Below are 18,043 nucleotides of genomic sequence, written 5' to 3' on the forward strand. Positions count from 1 at the left end.
ATCCTAAGCCTTATACCTCTCGCGTGGTGTACGAGAGGTAGCAGGATTGTTGCCTACATCCTCCACTTGGTCTGGGGGCTTCCCTGGTGACTCAGGCAGTAAGCCACCATGCAGGAGAGCCAGATTTGATCCCTGGGTCAGGGAGATCCTCTGGAGAAGGACATGGCAACCTACTCCAGTATTCTTGCCTGGAGAATTCCATGGGCAGAGGAACCTGGTGGGCTACAGTCTGTGGGGTCGCAAAGAGTCAGACATGACTGAGCGGCTAATACACACACAAGCCTCACAGGGACTTCCCTGGCAGTCCAGAGGTTAAGTTTCCCAATGCAGGGTGCACAGTGATTGGGGAACTAAGATCAGGTATGCTGCATGTAAAGCAAAAAAAAAAAAAAAAAAAAAAAAAGAGCCTTACAGAGGCCTTCAGGATTTCACTAATAGTCTTTTCTAGTCTCTTTATGTACTTACTGCTTCCTTAAGGAGTGAATAAAGCAGGTCCTTTCAGCTTCTATTTACTACCTAGGTCCCATTACAGGTCTTAGTGTTGGTTCTGTGGCATCCTACTTTCAGGTACCAAGATATTTTCCTGTTATCTAGTGCTGTGTAACAAATTACCATAAGATGTGATGGGTTAAAATAGAAACAACATAGACTAGGGAGAGTTCAAGATAGCAGCATAGAAAAATCCTGAACTCATCTCCTCCCATAGACACAACAAATCTACAACCACATACAGGATGATTTCCTCCACAGGGACCTGGAAACTGGAAGAGCAGTCTCCACAACAAGGAGTACAAGGACAGCATTTAGACATGAAGGAGAAACAGAGATACGGTCTCAAAAAGGAAAAACAACAACAGCAACAACAACTGTGATTATACACTATTAGGAAGGATCACAAAAGTATTCTGTACAAGGGATTCAAGCTCTACATCAGGCACCCCAACACTTAGATCCTGCACAGAAGAGATGAGCCCTCAAATACTTGGCTTTGAAAACCAATGGGGATGTGTCTAGAAAAACTGTAGAACAGGGAACAACAACAAAAACCTGCTCTCAAATAGCTCACATACAGATTCATTCAATCTCCAAACCAGTGCCAAGATTGAAAAGTACATGGATCATACTTTCTAATCCTGAAACATCTGCTGGGGATGGAAGAGCTAGTTGAGATGCTCCCCAGGGACTAAGAAATAGGTGAGAGCCACTTTTGCCCTCTCAGGCTACCTTGCTAATGCCAGCGCCAGTTGGTGCCATTTTAGATTTCTCTCTCTGACCTTTTGGCACTAATGGGTGCACCCCACCTAGAGCTCTGCCCACCCTTTCATCTCAGCCAGCGCTCACATCTAGGTGATAATCCCAGACCTCATGTCTGTTCCAGGGGCCCTTTTAATTTTAGCCATCTTAGATAGTACATAGCATTTTTTATAGATAGTACATAGCTTTTTAAATTTGGATTTCTCAGTTCATGCAATTTCACCTGCATTCCTACATTTTGCTTTTCCTATTCATATGGTTACTTAAATGGTTTAACTTTTTAATTTAGTTGCTTGTCTTATTATTTGTAAGTGATGCTTGTGTGTTCAAGATACAACTCTTTATAAATAAATATCTTTCAAATTTTCTTTTTTCCAGTCACTATTAAAACTGGAGAAATTGTAAGGCTTGCTAGTTAGCACTGACGAACATCCTGTATGGAGAAGGCAATGGCACCCCACTCCAGTACTCTTGCCTGGAAAATCCCATGGATGGAGGAGCCTGGTAGGCTGCAGTCCATGCTAAGGGTCAGACACAACTGAGCGACTTCACTTTCACTTTTCACTTTCATGAATTGGAGAAGGAAATGGCAACCCACTCCAGTGTTCTTGCCTAGAGAATCCCAGGGATGGGGAAGCCTAGTGGGCTGCTGTCTATGGGGTCGCCCAGAGTCAGACACAGCTGATGTATGCAAGCATTGCAGTAGTCACTTTTCTTTGAACTTTTTTGTCTTTATTGAATTTGTTACAATATTGCTTTGCTTTGTTTTTGTTTTTTTGGCTACAAGGCATGTGAGATCTTAGCTCTCTGACTGACCAGGGATTGAATCCTCACCCCTGCATTGGAAGGCAAAGTCTTAACCACTGAACCACCAGGGAAAGTTTTCTACTTTACATACTTTTATCTCTATCATTTTTATCTCTGGCAACAAAATACAACTACTTAGAGAAAATGTAAAAATTACTGATGCTCAGTAGTCATTCAGTTCAATTAAGTTAGTATCTCCAGAAATGGTACACATGTATAAGTCTTTAAAAAAAATTACCCAGGCATTTTTAATGTCTATTCGTGGTTGAGAACATTGCCTTACCTATCAATGTTGCTGATAGGATGGATGAGATTACGTTTCTTATTTCTATCTTATGGACGACGAAACTGAAATTCAGAGAGGTGATAAAGAAATTGATAGAGGTAACTTAGAGAACTGGAGAGGCTAGGATTCAAGTCAACATCTATTTACAAAGATGTAGCTTTTATTAGATCACTCTATGCTTAAAATGGGGCTTCCCTCATGGCTCAGTTGGTAAAGAATCCACCTGCAATGCAGGAGACCCAGATTCAATTCCTGAGTTGAGAAGATCCACTGGAGAAGGGATAGGCTACCCACTCCAGTATTCTTGGGCTTCCCTTGTGGTTCATCTGGTAAAGAATTTGCCTACAATGTGGGAGATCTGGGTTCGATCCTTGGGTTGGGAAGATAACCTGGAGAAGGAAAAGGCTACCCACTCCAGTTTTCTGGCCTAGAGAATTCCATGGACTATACAATAGTCCATGGAGTCACAAAGAGTCAGACATGACTGAGTGACTTTCATTTCACTTCTCTTCATGCTTAAAATGGGATAAAACCTGGTCTGTGAAAGTAATGAGTAGAAACACATCTAAGGCACATCCAGTATAGCAGGTAGACATTCAGATGAAGCTAAAGAGTGTTGCTCAAACTTGGCTCCCATTAGTCAATACTTTGGAGATGATGATGGCACCCCGCTCCAGAACTCTTGCCTGGAAAATCCCATAGATGGAGGAGCCTGGTAGGCTGAAGTCCATGGGTTCGCTAAGAGTCGGACATGACTGAGAGACATCACTTTCACTTTTCACTTTCATGCATTGGAGAAGGAAATGGCAACCCACCCCAGTGTTCTTGCTTGGAGAATCCCAAGGACGGTGGAGGCTGGAGGGCTGCCGTCTATGGGGTCGCACAGTCAGACACGACTGAAGCGACTTGGCAGCAGCAGCAGCAGCAGTCGATAATTATGTGCAAAATACTGACAGTATGTGGGATGTGGGAAAACTGTCTCAAGTAGCCTCATAAACAGCTTATCCCATTCTGATGACATCTTTCCCTTGAAGATTTCCTGCCTGATATCTTCCTTGAGTTTAACAATAAAAAAGGCCTTTCACAGTTGTCTCTTCTTTTCTGCCCACCACTTGTTCAGTCTGTAGAACCCCCCTGACAGCTAGGGAAGTTCCATTTATAGGCTAGCTGCATGATTTGTTTGAGAGAGAATCTTATGGTACATTAGATACAGTTTATCATCTGCTTAAAAAGATAATTTCAGCACAGAGATTCACCTACCAAAAATGCCCCCCACTTCTCTGTTCATTCAAACCCTGCCTATATTTTCAGGCCCTTCTCCAATTCTACCTCCTTATAAAAGACTTCTTTGACCCTCTTCAAATCCTATTGGAGTTATTGTCACTGCCACTCACACAGTAATCTATCAGGAGTTGCCTGATAACATCTACTCTACTATTTTCTTCAAGATTTATTTTATACTGCATCATTTAAACTATTTGAATATTTAAATCTCATCCTTCCCTGATCATTAGATGGAATCTATCCTTGTTGGACAACAAGAACCACATACTTAAGTGTGAGTGGAAAGGTTATGCATGCAAAAGGGGCTCACTTCAACATAACATCAGATCACATATATCAGGGGGCATTTTTAGGGGGAAAGTGTGGGAAACTGCCTCATGAAACAGCTGATTTTAAGATGTTTCAAGGGAAGTTTAGTTGAATTGGTCAGATGAATGCTGCTATAGTATAAATTATGTCACCGTATCTAAGGAAGGAGTGGGTCAAAAGATAAAGCATGGAGTTTCTGAGGAGTAAATTGTCTAGTCCTGATTCGAACCTGTCTGTATTATGGAGATTTAGGGCATCATCCTGAGAACCTGATGCAACCAACATCCAGTCTGATGCGAGGCGTACCAAGAAGGTTCCTGATAATGGCATGAGTTCTCTTGGACTATAGGCATGGAATGTTCCCCCAAATAAATCATTTCAATGATTACACTACCTTTCCGTCTCTTCCTTCATATAACTTCTAAAACTAGTCATCATTTGTCCCCTGCTTATGTCTCCGACTTTACCTTCCCTCAGTTCTGTCACTATTTCATGGCAACACAATGTCTCTTCCTGTTGCCTGAATATGTCCTGCTCTTTACAAACCCAAGCTGTTCTTTCAGCCTGAAATGTACCTTTATAGTTTAGTTGTATTTCTAAAGTATGAGATTACACAAAACTCTCTCCTTGATTCTGTCTTGAGCAGTGAAGTTCTCTGAGCAATAAATAAAAGGCAGACAGTGACAGGATAAGAAAGGAACAAAAGGCATGGCAAATCCCAGGGGTCACTGAGCACCACAGGCAAGATTCTGTTTTCCCTCATTAAAAATGGAAAGCATTTGAAGGACTCTAGGCAAGGGAAGAATGCAAGCTAGAAATTCTTTGATTCTAGAGAATCCATATATATACATGTAGGTGTGCAATTGATTAACAATGTTGTGATCATTTCAGGTGCACAGCAGAGTGACTCAGCTTGGATATATATGTATCCTTTCTCCCCCAAACTCCGCTCCCATCCAGGCTGTCACATAATGTTGAGCAGAGTTCTCTGTGTTATACAGTAGGCACTTGTTAGTTATCCATTTTAAATAGAGCAGTGTGTACATGTCCATCCCAAACTCCCTAACAACCCCTTCCCTCCACCCTTCCGCCCTGGTAACCATAAGTTCAGTCTTCTGCAGAGAATTCTTGGTGTCATCACTACTAGCTACATAGGTTAGTTATAAGTTGTCACCACTGTTGGGTGAAAAGTAGCTGAATGTGGACAGTGATAATAGAGATGGAGAGCTGGTGGGGATACAAGATATATTTACCAAATGAAATCAGAGGGATCTGCTAATTGATTACATTCATAACAGCTGGGTTGGAACTGATGCTGCACAAGACGAAAACAAACCCATTCATTGATCCTTATCTTGAAAAGATAAATAGAACTATCTGAGTGTTAGTGGGTCTTTACGGAATATAAACTCAAGTGATACTTCTTGAATTGGTTTCTTCAACACAATACATCTTGCAATCATTCTCACAGATGCTAATGTTCACATCCTTGAGAATTTCTAAGCATTGGTTAAATACTTTAACTGTCTAAAGTAATTGGCTTCAAGAACTTGAACACATCAATATTAATAAAGAAATTAGGCTTTGACGTTCCTTTACAAAAAGAATAATGATAAAAAGAAATTCGAGGAGTACAGTGTAATGCGTGCTAACGAGAGAGAGAGTGATGGTCTGAGCCCTGTGTTCACTCTCCTGTGAGGGCTGATTAATGGATGCTTGTGAGCTTCCCATTGAAATGCAGATCCAGGCATGTCTCAGAAAATGAGAGCTCAGGTAAAGAAATATGAAGGCCACGTGATCTAGCAGCACTGGTTTCCTCTAGATCTAAGGAGTATCAGGGTCTCTCTCCAGTACTCAGTGACTGGGGAGATCAAAGCCTATCCTTCATTCTCCAAAATCACAAGGGATGATTCTAAGCATATGGTTAATTATTCTGATGTAATCATACAAGGTCTACAATCAGTGGCCAACTATAAGGTTTTGAGGGAAAACCGACCCAATGCTTAAGAAAGAACAGAATTTCAGAGGTCAAAAAAGCTCAGATGTCATTTAGTTTATTTCTCTCCTTACCCAATAGAGAAATTGAGTCACAGAGAAAATAAGACACATAGAAGATCAGACAAATCATTCAGTTCTGATGTTTAACCATGGTTCTGTCACAAATGCCAAAATATTTTCCTATCTCTTTGTGAAAAGAACTTCCTTTTTCTTTGTTACATGTATACAAGAATACCTACTTAGGTAAATTAAAATAGAAAACCTATTTAAAGTACACATAAAGGGCTGGAGACACCATAAATGATTATTTCCTCTTTATTCAATTTCATATTGAGGAAGTAATAAGCATTTAACAGTGTCTGCTTCCTAGTTGGCTTTCCCCCCTCAGATCTCTAGAGAATTTTAATGGCAGCCTGTATGATATTCTGCATTTCTTCTGTCTCATGATTTTACCTAGTATGTGAGCACATGTGTGTGCTCAGTTGCTCAGTCATATCCAGCTCTTTGCAACCTCCTAGACTGCAGCCCACCAGGCTCTTCTGTCCATGGATTATCCAGACAAGGATACTGGAATGGGTTGCCATTTCCTCCTCCAGGGGATCCTCCTGAACCAGGAATCAAACCCATATCTTCTGTGTCTCCTGCATTGACAGGTGGATTCTTTACCACTGAGCCATCTGGGAAGCCCTTTTATCTAGTATAAAGGGCTCGATTCCATATCACTTTCTCTACACCTATTTTTGTTCTGTTTCTCAGAACCACTAACAGCCTTTACAAGGTACCCACAGTAGACTCCAAACGGGGCTCTATGCACCTACTCCTCTCCATTCCAATATGTCCTTCAAAGTAGCTTCAGATAGTTCAATAAAATGCAGATGTCATCACGACACAACTGCAATGTTTGAAATCCTTCCATGCCTTTCCAGTGTTTTACAGTATACACCAAAATCTTGCTGATGTGCCCTTCCACTAGTTCCTTGAACTCACCTTGCTGTTTCCTTTGTGTTTCATCCATTCTGGTCTTTTTGTTAGTGATCAACTCTATGGGGCTCCTTGCCACTACTAAGTTTTTGCACATGTCTTCTCTATTCCTGAAATGTATGTTGTTTCCACTTTCTCTCCAGTTACCTCCTGAATTTCTTCCCAGATTTTTTTATGTGGCAGGCCCTCAGTGTCCTAGAGTTTAGGTCAGGTCATTTATCATATACTTCCACAGAACCAATTCCTTTCCTTGTCAGTGGTTTTTTTCCCATTTATAATTATATTGTAATTTATTGCTGGTTTTCAAGAGGGCATGGCACCAGTGCATTTAATTGGACTCACCACAATGTCTGACTCATGTTAGATACTCAACATTCATTTATGTAGCAACTTTCAGAATAAAATAATTTGTGTACAAGGAACCCGGGATTCTTTTAGTTTGCACCTTAATTATAAGTGTTAAAGAATCAAAGTTCAGAGACCTAAAGAGATGTGTCAAAAAGTCAGATCTGGGGACTTTATCTAGGCCTCCTCATCCAACGATGTTTCTCCACTTTATGTCCTTACACATCTTATGTGTATTAAGTGAGCTATATATTCCTAGTAAACCGTCACTACTTTTTCATCTCTTTCTGTGAACATTTGGTTAAAGATTATAGAAACTCAACAGTATATGTGTCCAATAGATCTTTCTTCAAGTGTTTAATTATTTTCTGCTGTGCTGGGTCTTCATTGCTGCATGGGGGTCTCTAGTTGTGGCTAGCGGGGGCTGCTTTCTAGTTGTGGTGCACGAGCTTTTCATCATGGTGGCCTCTCTTATTGCAGAGCATGGGCTTTAGACAGAGGGTTCAGTAGCTGTGCTCCACGTGTTTAGTCGCCCCAACATGTGAAACCTTCCAGGATCAGAGATCGAACATGTGTCCCCTGCACTGGCAGGTGGATTCTCAAAAACCGAATAACCACAGAAGTCCAACAGATCTTACTACAAGATCAGGAAAGTTTCTTGATTATATCTTTTTTTGTTGCTCAGTTGTTAAGCCATGTCCAACTCAACCCCATGGACTGCAGCAGGCCAGGCTGATCTTATCTGCCAGGTTTCTATTAAATTTCCCCAAGTAAAAGCCTGTCAGGGCATATTTCAAATAAAATATCATTTTATTTTATGGAATGTTTTCAGTTTGCAGGGCTTTTATTGTGTGTGTGTGTGTGTGTGACTCAGAATTCACTTTAGATGTTATTATCCCTTACAGATCCCTTTATACAGGTTAAAAAAAACAACAACAACAACAACTGGAAATCATACTACTCCAGAGATAGCCAGGTACATTGGAAGGCAGCTATACTTCTATCCTTCAGTTCTTCTTGGCCAGACTCTGACTAATTTCCTTAGCATCTTCATTTATATGTACATGAAGGACTGGAAAGGTTCACATCTTTCCAATCAGAAGTGTTGCATGGATCACTGACTCTGAAAGGGAAGTCAGGTACTCAACCTCTTTCTGCTCTGACAGGGGAAGGAAAGTCTTTCAATTCAACCTCAAGTTATCTGGAAACTCTTCTCTGCAGCATGTTAATTGGCTGTTTCAAAGGACACTGATTTAGAAAAAATAAGAATAGATGTTCTAGCTGCTGACAATCCACACATTATCACCTTAAGCTTAACCTAATTAGACTGAGTCACTAGTTAGAAGTTTTGACCTTCAGAGAGAACATTGTTACTATCTTCAGTCAACCATACATATATTTCCTCCTGAATATTACATCTTAAAAAAGGAAGGTAAATTCACAGCATGTAGCCTATGAATACACTTGACTCAGTCATTGCCTATTTTCCCAAGAGGGTGGAGGGAAATAATCTTTATAACAGAATATTAATATCAATGGACATTTTCTGGTTGTTCTTTTTGTTTGTTTGCAGAGTGATTTCACAAACATTATGAGGTCTAGTTAAATAGTAAGACCCCAAGCTGCAACTGTCTCATTTTTGAAACTATACAAAGACGTAAATTATGGAAAGAAGTAGAAAATGTACCATCTCAAATACTGCAATGTCATGGAAAAGTCAAGGAAGAGCAGAAACATGCTAAAGACACAACCCCAAATAGATGGAGGTATGCTGAAGTTCTTCTGTATTATCCCCAAATACGACACAGAGAAAAAGAAAATGGTATGAATTTTCTAGTAGTGGGTGCCTTGTGATTAGGACTGTTTGAGCAGGAATTGGGCAAGTCCAGGACAAGTTTTTGGGGAAGGAGAGTCTCAACAGCTTGTGTGGACAAGGTAACTTCTAAGACTTAGGCATAGGCTGGGAAGAAAATTCCTTCTGGAAACCTATGTCCAAGATGAGAGACCCATTCCCAATGTAAAATTTGCTTCAGATCAGCCAGCTCTGCTTCTTACAACTGAGGCTTCTTTGCGTCTGTCTACTCTTTCTCCGAGGGTTCTATCATGTTTAGAAAACACTGGGTGAGAGAGAGAGAAAAAAAAAAAAAGAGGGCTAGAGGAGTGGAAAAATATCATTGAGTATCATGTCTGGTGTTATAGCAAGTGTAGAGTAGATTAGTGCACAATGCCTGGAATATAACACACAATAAATGGTAATGATGTTGCTATTATACTTATTGTATCCTTTGGTGCCAGTGTTTATCAAAGCATAGCCTTGCTTAGCCAGTATTAGAATTACTCAAAAGGCCTGGAGAAATGTAGATTCCTGGGCTTCAATCAAAGCTTATTCAATCAGAATCTCACAGGGCAGACCCCAAGAATCTGTATTTTTAACAAATATGATCCTGATTCACAATGTAATAACAATGGAGAAGCAGTGTTGTACATGCTATGCATTTAAAAGATTCTTGTTTTGTTTATCCTTTGCAGAAAAATCTGATTTTACTGAAGAGAAAAGAGAGGTTCACACAGTTCTGGTAAATCCTCATAGAGTTAATATGCCAGGACAGTTCTGCTTGATCTCAAACTCTGTGTCCTTTCAACTATTTGAAACAATGAGTTGTGAAAAAAAAAAAAAAAAAAAGGTGATCCTGGGAATTAACGATCTGGGAGAATGTTGGGTATTGCTCAGCCCAGCCACAAGGAGAGAAGGAAAGAAATTAGCAACATGGAGACTGCCCACTACATTGGTGCTGAGGAAGGCACTAATTTAGTGCTCATCAAGGAAGAAAATAATAGCTGGCTCTCTCAATCCCCCACATTTATATGGTAAGCCTTACTTCAAAGTCACCCTGGAAAATTACATGACATTTTTATCACAGTCATTTTCAGACTGGGTCATTATCTTTAACCAAACATTTGTGCCACACTTTGAACAGACACATATATCAGGCAGACAGTAGATCATGCTAGCAAATTCAGGAGGAGACATTTTCACAATCTTCTCAGGGTTGTCAGTCAAGAGATGATGATGATAAGGGAATAAGGGAAAGAAATGTCAGAGGAAAAAGTCCAACCAAATGGCAAGCCCAGTTATCAACCCAAGGAATTGAAACTGGGGACTGGAATTTCAGCAAAATGGGCTGTTCCTCTCGGTATAAATGTCTCTCTTCATTTAGGAGATGATTCTAAATAGTCTATCCCAAACTAGAATCTCAGTCCTACTATGCATTAGTTATATACCTTGAGCAAGTCAATCAAATTCTTAGGATCCCAGTTATTTAATGGAAACCAGGCACAGCTTAGCTTATCTCTATGCTATATATCAATTCTGCTTACTGGCTTTAAAAACCTGTGCACAATTTGTCAACCTACTAGCTAGTAGATGTCAAATGTTTGGCCTGGAAATTTGACCTTCCGCCTACCTTTGTAAGTACCTAAAAGGTCTTTTTAGCTTAGGTTGACACTCAACCCAGTCTCTGCTAGCAAGTCCAGTCTGCACTGACACATTCATCAGAAGAGTTTAAAGCAAAAAATACCACAGGTAGAGCAAGACCTAAGTTTAGAACTTGCTTTTATCCATTCTGCTCTGTGGGAGTTTAAGCTGGCTGCCTGAGTCATCATTTGCTCAATATAAAGAGAACGAATAATATTTAATTTCCAAGATTTTTGCCCAATAAATAATGTGATATAACAGACTTGTTGCTAAGTATAGTGCCTGAAATATGTGCTCAAATTGTCACCTGAATATGTATAGGTTGTTCTAGTCTTTTAAAATAACAATCCATAGTTACTCCCTAGAAGCAAAGACATATTAGTGTTCTATTATATCCGGTAAAAACAAACCTCTTCTCCTGGCCTTCCTGGTCTCTCCTAGAACAGGCAGAGTGGCTTCAGCCCTTTGCAACCTTTTTTCCCCCTCTCGAGTGGATATTGCTACAATGTTCTGCACTCATGACATTTTACAAATGATTCCAAGGTGGTAATTTATGGTGCAGTGGGCACAATTCATTTTTAGATGTCCAATGAAACAAGGTGTCAACAGTTTATCAATCTCAAACCAAAGGATATAGATCAAGCTTTTAGGAAATATAGCTCTGTATTCTTATGGTGAACTTAGGCAGATGTATGAAGAGTCTAAGAGGTTCAGAGAAGCCTCAGACAGAAATATGACATGATCCCAAATATCAACTTAGCAAAATCAGATAGAGTTGTAAGATGATAACTGATTTGAGCATTGAGTTCTAAACACAGTCATACTTGAGGTAAAGCAGATAGAAATGAAGAAGGACAGATGTTTTCTAGGTCCTGAAATTGGTGCTATAAGTACAATGATGGACACGTAGGTTACATTAGTTGTGCTTGCTATCATGGACCTTAAAATTAAGAGTGAAGCCTGGTATCAAACAAGAAAACACAAAACTGAACAGCATGATTTATAATCACTTGAAATATGTGAATAAAACACATGTGGTTGGAAGGATCAATACTTTATATAGAGTGGTCATGGAAGGCTTTTTCGAGAAAACAGAGATCATAGGAGGCTAAGGCCAGAAGAGGTTTTTATTTAGTCTCCTTGCAGATGCAGAAGGACACTGCTTTTACTCAAGCACTCTGTTAAAACAGATGAATGGATATGCTCTGATGTTTTTTACCCTTTCCCAAAGAAAAAGGCTGGGATAAGCAATTCTGGGTCCAGGTAGTTAGGTATAAGAATAAGGAAGCCCAGCTTAATTAAAATGTCCACTTACACTCAACAGTTTATTTCACTGAGATTTATTAAAACAGATACTTGTCATTAATCAAAAGTCAATTGATTTCTCAAAAAACATTTATAGAGATTTAACAACTCAGTTATGTGTGTTGTGTGGTTGTTAAGGTCTCAATAAATCTGTTTTTTTAAATCAATGTGAATTTAATTAAAATGCAAAAAAAAATCTCTTATCTGGTTTGCTTCAAATCCCTATTTTATACAATTAATAGGATGCTATTAAGAGCCTGATTTAGTGACTATAGGGCAGGCGGATTTAGTGTCCATTAAAACAGCCAGCGAGTACCAGAGCAGCAGGAGGAGGGGAGGCTGGGAGAGAGAACCAGCAAGATGTCTGCTGAGGCCATCAGACAGCATTGGGAGTGAAGCTGAAACATCACACGGTTTTGACAGACCTTAAATCCTAATTAGTGAGGACAAAGACATCCCAATACATACCAGTTATGTGAAAGGCAGATCACACTACTTCATTCAAATATTTGTGTTATTACTGTCCCATAACCATATTGCATTGGGTTGAACAGACACCCTCCTCCTCCAAATTTCTGCTCACTTGGAACCTATAAATATGACCCTATTTGGAAACAGGGTCTTTGTAGTTGTGATCAAGTTAAAACAAAGGACTGCTGTCCTTCTAAGAAGAGGGAAATTTGAACATGAATACACAGAGAAGACCATGAGAAGATGGAGGTAGAGACAGGATTGATGTATCTACAAGTAAGGAGCTCCAGGGATCGCTAGAAGCCAAAAGAAGCTGGGAAGAGGCAAGGATGGATTCTCCTCCAGAGCTATCCAAGAGAGCATGACCCTGCCAACACCTTTATTTCAGACTTCTAGTTTCCAGAAATGAGACAATAAATTTCTATTGTTTGCAGTACTTTGTAACAGCAGATGAAGAATACCAGTGTAAATAGATCTGTTGGAATAGAGCTAACCTTTATTATACACCTGCAACTTCAGTCATATCAGAGTTCTCAAGAAATGTGAACCTAAGACTCCTGTCTATCTATCACCTGGAAGACCTTTGTCATCAACTCTTCTTCTCTCTTTATTGAATATTTACTTTTTAAAGTTAGTTCTTCTTTGGCCTATTGCATGAAGCATTCCCTATAGATGCACCCAGAATGGATCTCTCATTGTAAACTTCTGCTTCAAAATTTCTTCTTTTAAAAGAAAAATTAAAAGAAATAATTTAGTCACGACCTCACTATCTATTTTGAAATTATATCATAAAGGCTGATTTGGGGACTTGAATTCATTCAACAAAATTGTATGAGGTGTCTATTTTATGTCAGATACTGTGTTAGATATAGAGAGCTGCCATGATTAAAACGTCACTAAATGGTCTTATGATTTTTATGCTTTCATTATTCAGACTACCCACAAGCCATAGTTATATGCACAAAGAAAGAACTAAATGATTATTTTTGCTCTAATACTCAATTCTTTCTACTTCTCCATGGGCAGAGAGGCATAACACAAAGACTCAACAGATCTGGTCAAAACCAGACTCTGCCAGATCATATTTTGTGACTAAGATTATGATTCTTAACATTCCTGATTTTCATCTTCCTGATTTCTAAAGTAAAGATCATTTCAGCTTGGCAAATTATTATATACAGAATGGGTAAACAACAAGACCTACCGTATAGCACAGGACATTCAATATTCCATTCTATACTATAGTGGAACAGAAAAAGAAAGTGGAGATAGCAAAATCCACTTTGTGGGCTTGATGTATGGATTTACTTTTTAACAATTGCAATGAAATTCAACAAATATTAGCTGCCTTCCGGGCTCCAGCAGCAGTAAACCCTCAGTCTTTGAACGGCTTTTCCTGCCTCCTTTCACCGGCTCCTTATATGCAGTATGTGTGATCAGTCATGTCCAACTCTTTCTGAACTGCCAGGCTCCTCTATCCATGGGATTTTCCAGACAAGAATATTGGAGCGGGTTGCCATTTCCTACTCCAGGGAATCTTCCTGACCCAGGGATCGAATGCATGTCTCTTGTGTCTCCTGCATTGGCAGGGAGATGCTTTACCACTGTGCCAGTTGGGAAGCCAAGATTAGTTCCTGGCACTTATTCCTTGAATAGACAAAAAAAAACAAAAACAAAAAACTTGGGAAGGCAATAATTTCTTCTGATGATATTTCAACAACAGGATTCTTCCTTAAAAGGACATCCTAGAAAGCTGATGTCAGATACTGACAAAAAAAATAAGTAGATAAGACAGGTGAAAGGGAAGAATGATCTTTTGAGCAAAGCCAGCAGCAGCCATTAGACTAGATCACAGAAAAGCATTTAACTTCCAGTTGTTCTTAAGCTTATTGATCTCCCCCAAGCCTGGAGCCCCTGTAGCCTGCCTGATGGGTAGCTGACCTCCAGTGCCCAGCTAGAGTAGTCTCTTCTGCAATTTAATAACTGTCAGTTTCTCACATTTTGCTCAAAGTATGAGTCTGGGGAATGGAGAATGAACACTGAAAAACTCTCCAGCTCTTCCTTCCTAATAACCTTGTGTTGCCTCTAAAGATTGAGCTCATATGCACAGGAATTAATGAAAGAAAAGCAAAGAACACTGCAAGTAATCCATAGGGTCAAACAGGGTGGGAATACCTGGCATCGTGTCTAATTAAGCTTCACAAGGGAAGGAACAGCAGTCATTACACCCATGTCCTCTTCACAAATATGCGTTCAATTATGAGCCTTCCCAAGGCCCTGCTTTGCCTCTTTGTTGTTCACATACTAGTTTTCTCATTTCCAGTATCCACTTCTTTATCAGGTCATTTCTCTTCTTCTTGTCTTTGCTCTCACATCCTGTCTATTACTGGGACAGACATAATAGGAAGAACAAGCAATCTGAAATCTCCCTGATGGTAGCTGTAATTCTGTTTCTGATCACTTGGAAACTTGTTTCCAACTGTTTCCAACATTTTGTTGAATTTTTCATCCTTATTTTAAAGATTTTTTTTTAATGTGGACCATTTTTGAAGTCTTTATTAAATTTGTTACAATATTGCTTCTGTTTTATGGTTTTTGGCTGCAAAGTATGTGGGATTTTAGCTCCTCAACCAGGAATTGAACCCATGCTTCCTGAATTGGAAAGCAAAATCTTAACCACTGGACCACCAGGGAAGTCCTAAATGTTTAAGCTTTCACTCTTTCAGTAAGTTCTCACTTAGTGCTAACAATATTCCAGGCATTGAGCTTTGCGTCGAGAGAGAGAGAGAGAGATCAAAATTCTTACCCTCAAGGAGCCACCAATCTAGTGAGAAAAGATTAAAGAAGCCACTTCTGGAAAACAGAATGTAAGTTCCACAGTAAAAATCATATTTTTACAGTTTTTCATCTTTTGTCAGATACCTACTTTTTCTCCCAGTGGTCGTCTGAAGCAGGTGATTATTGTACCATTTTACAGATAAGGTACCCAAGGCTCAGTGATGTTAAATAATAGAGGTAGAGTGCTACAATTAAGAATGTGCACTTAAAGTCATAACCTCTGAGTAAATTTAAATCTTTCTGTACCTTTTATGGTTCCAAATAGGAAAAGGAGTACGTCAAGTCTGTATATTGTCACCTTGCTTATTTAACTTATATGCAGAGTACCTCGTGAGAAACTCTGGGCTGGAAGAAGCACAAGCTGGAATCAAGATTGCCGGGAGAAATATCAATAACATCAGATATGCAGATGACACCACCCTTATGGCAGAAAGTGAAGAGGAACTAAAAAGCCTCTTAATGAAAGTGAAAGTGGAGAGTGAAAAGGTTGGCTTAAAGCTCAACATTCAGAAAACAAAGGTCATGGCATCTGGTCCCATCATTTCATGGGAAATAGATGGGGAAACAGTGGAAATAGTGTCAGACTTTATTTTTGGGGGCTCCAAAATCACTGCAGATGGTGACTGCAGCCATGAAATTAAAAGATGCTTACTCCTTGGAAGAAAAGTTATGACCAACCTAGATAGCATATTCAAAAGCAGAGATATTACTTTGCCAACAAAGGTCTGTCTAGTCAAGGCTATGGTTTTTCCAGTGGTCATGTACGGATGTGAGAGTTGGACTGTGAAGAAAACTGAGTGCTGAAGAATTGATGCTTTTGAACTCTTGAGAGTCCCTTGGACTGCAAGGAGTTCCACCCAGTCCATTCTGAAGGAGATCAGCCCTGGGATTTCTTTGGAAGGAATGATGCTAAAGCTGAAACTCCAGTACTTTGACCACCTCATGCGAAGAGTTGACTCATTGGAAAAGACTCTGATACTGGGAGGGATTGGGGGCAGGAGGAGAAGGGGACGACAGAGGATGAGATGGCTGGATGGCATCACTGACTCGATGGATGTGTGTATGAGTGAACTCTGGGAGTTGGTGATGGACAGGGAGGCCTGGCGTGCTGTGATTCATGGGGTTGCAAAGACTCAGACACGACTGAGCGACTGAACTGAACTGAACTAAACTGTACCTTTTACAAGCCCTAAAGACTTTGACCATTTTTTTTTTTTTCCAGAGAGGAGTTGATTTCTCAGTTACGATGAAATACATGGAACTTGAGGTCAATCCCTAAGCTCTCTATTTCCCTCTGGACATATTTTCTCTTCTCAGTTCTGTCTTCATTCTCACCCCTCTCTCATCTATGAGATCTCTGTGTATGACATGGGGGCCAAGGATGAACACTTGTGCATTTGATGGTTTGCAGTGCCAAGCATTTCACCCTCTTGAATCCGATAGGGAAACTTCTGCTGGCCCCCTCGGGCTGCAGTTGAGCGAGCTTTTGCTGCAGACATGGCGGGTGGGCTGCTGGCCGTCACTGGGCCAGGCTGGAACAGGGCGTCCTCTGGTGCTCACTTGCCCAGGTGAAGAAGGACTGGGAAGAACTTTTGGAAGTAAAGATAGAGGAAGAGGAGCTGGAGGAGGAGCATAAATATGCCACTACTCAGGATCAGAACCTGCAAAAGAACAACATCCACAGAAGGGAGGTCTTCTGATGGTACTTCAGGCACTTCTGCTACCAGGAAACATCTGGGCCCCATGAGGCTTTGAGCCGACTCTGGGAACTTTGCCATCAGTGGCTGAAGCCAGAGACCCACACCAAAGAGCAGATTCTGGAACTGCTGGTGCTGGAGCAGTTCCTGACCATCTTGCCTGAGGAGCTCCAAGCCTGGGTCCAGGAACAGTATCCAGAGAGTGGGGAAGAGGTGGTGACTGTGCTGGAGGATTTAGAGAGAGAGTTGGATGAGCCAGGATATCAGGTCTCAGTCCGCACTGAGGAACAGGAAATGTTCTTACAAGAGATCATACCTCCAAGAACAGAACAAGAACCCAGAATGTGCCTTCCATCTTCCGTCTGTGCAAGCCCAGCCAAAGTGTGAATCTGCAGAACTTGAAGCCCAACAGAAGCAAGATATTGAGACTGGAAATGAGTATAGGAATTTAAAGCAAGAAGTTTCTTAAGAAATGAAACCATATGGGAAAATAGCTAGCAAATTTGAAAATGAAATGTCTCAACCAGCTAGGTATGAAAAAACATATGAACCTGAAGAAAAAACAGGAAAGTCTTCTGAATATTCAAGGGAAGATAAAGAACCTACATGTGATGAAAATGGAGAGGTCCACCACAAAGAAAACTGCTATCAGTGTAAGGAATGTGGGAAGTCCTTCAGTCAGAGTGGCCTTCAGAGCGGCATCAGAGAATCCACAATGGAGAGAAACCCTACAAATGTGATGTATGTGGAAAAGCCTTTATTCAGAGGACAAGTCTTATAGAACACCAACGAATTCACACTGGAGAGAGACCCTATAAATGTGATAAGCGTGGGAAGGCTTTCACTCAAACATCAGTCCTCAAGGAACACCAGAAAGAGGCCCTATAAATGCGATGGGTGTAGGAATGCCTTCTGAGGAATCATCAGCCTCATTCAGCATCAGAGAATCCACACTGGGGAGAAACCCTACCAATGTGACGAATGTGGCAAAGC

At 40.4% G+C, this 18,043-nt stretch overlaps 1 pseudogene; it reads left to right on the plus strand.

Annotated features, from left to right (window-relative positions):
- Window positions 1-10,031: 10,031 nt before the first annotated feature.
- LOC120873320 lies at window positions 10,032-17,831 on the plus strand (annotated as a pseudogene).
- Window positions 17,832-18,043: the final 212 nt, after the last annotated feature.

Source organism: Oryx dammah, unplaced genomic scaffold (assembly GCF_014754425.2).
Source record: "Oryx dammah isolate SB20612 unplaced genomic scaffold, SCBI_Odam_1.1 HiC_scaffold_13, whole genome shotgun sequence".
NCBI classification, from domain to species: Eukaryota; Metazoa; Chordata; class Mammalia; order Artiodactyla; family Bovidae; genus Oryx; species Oryx dammah.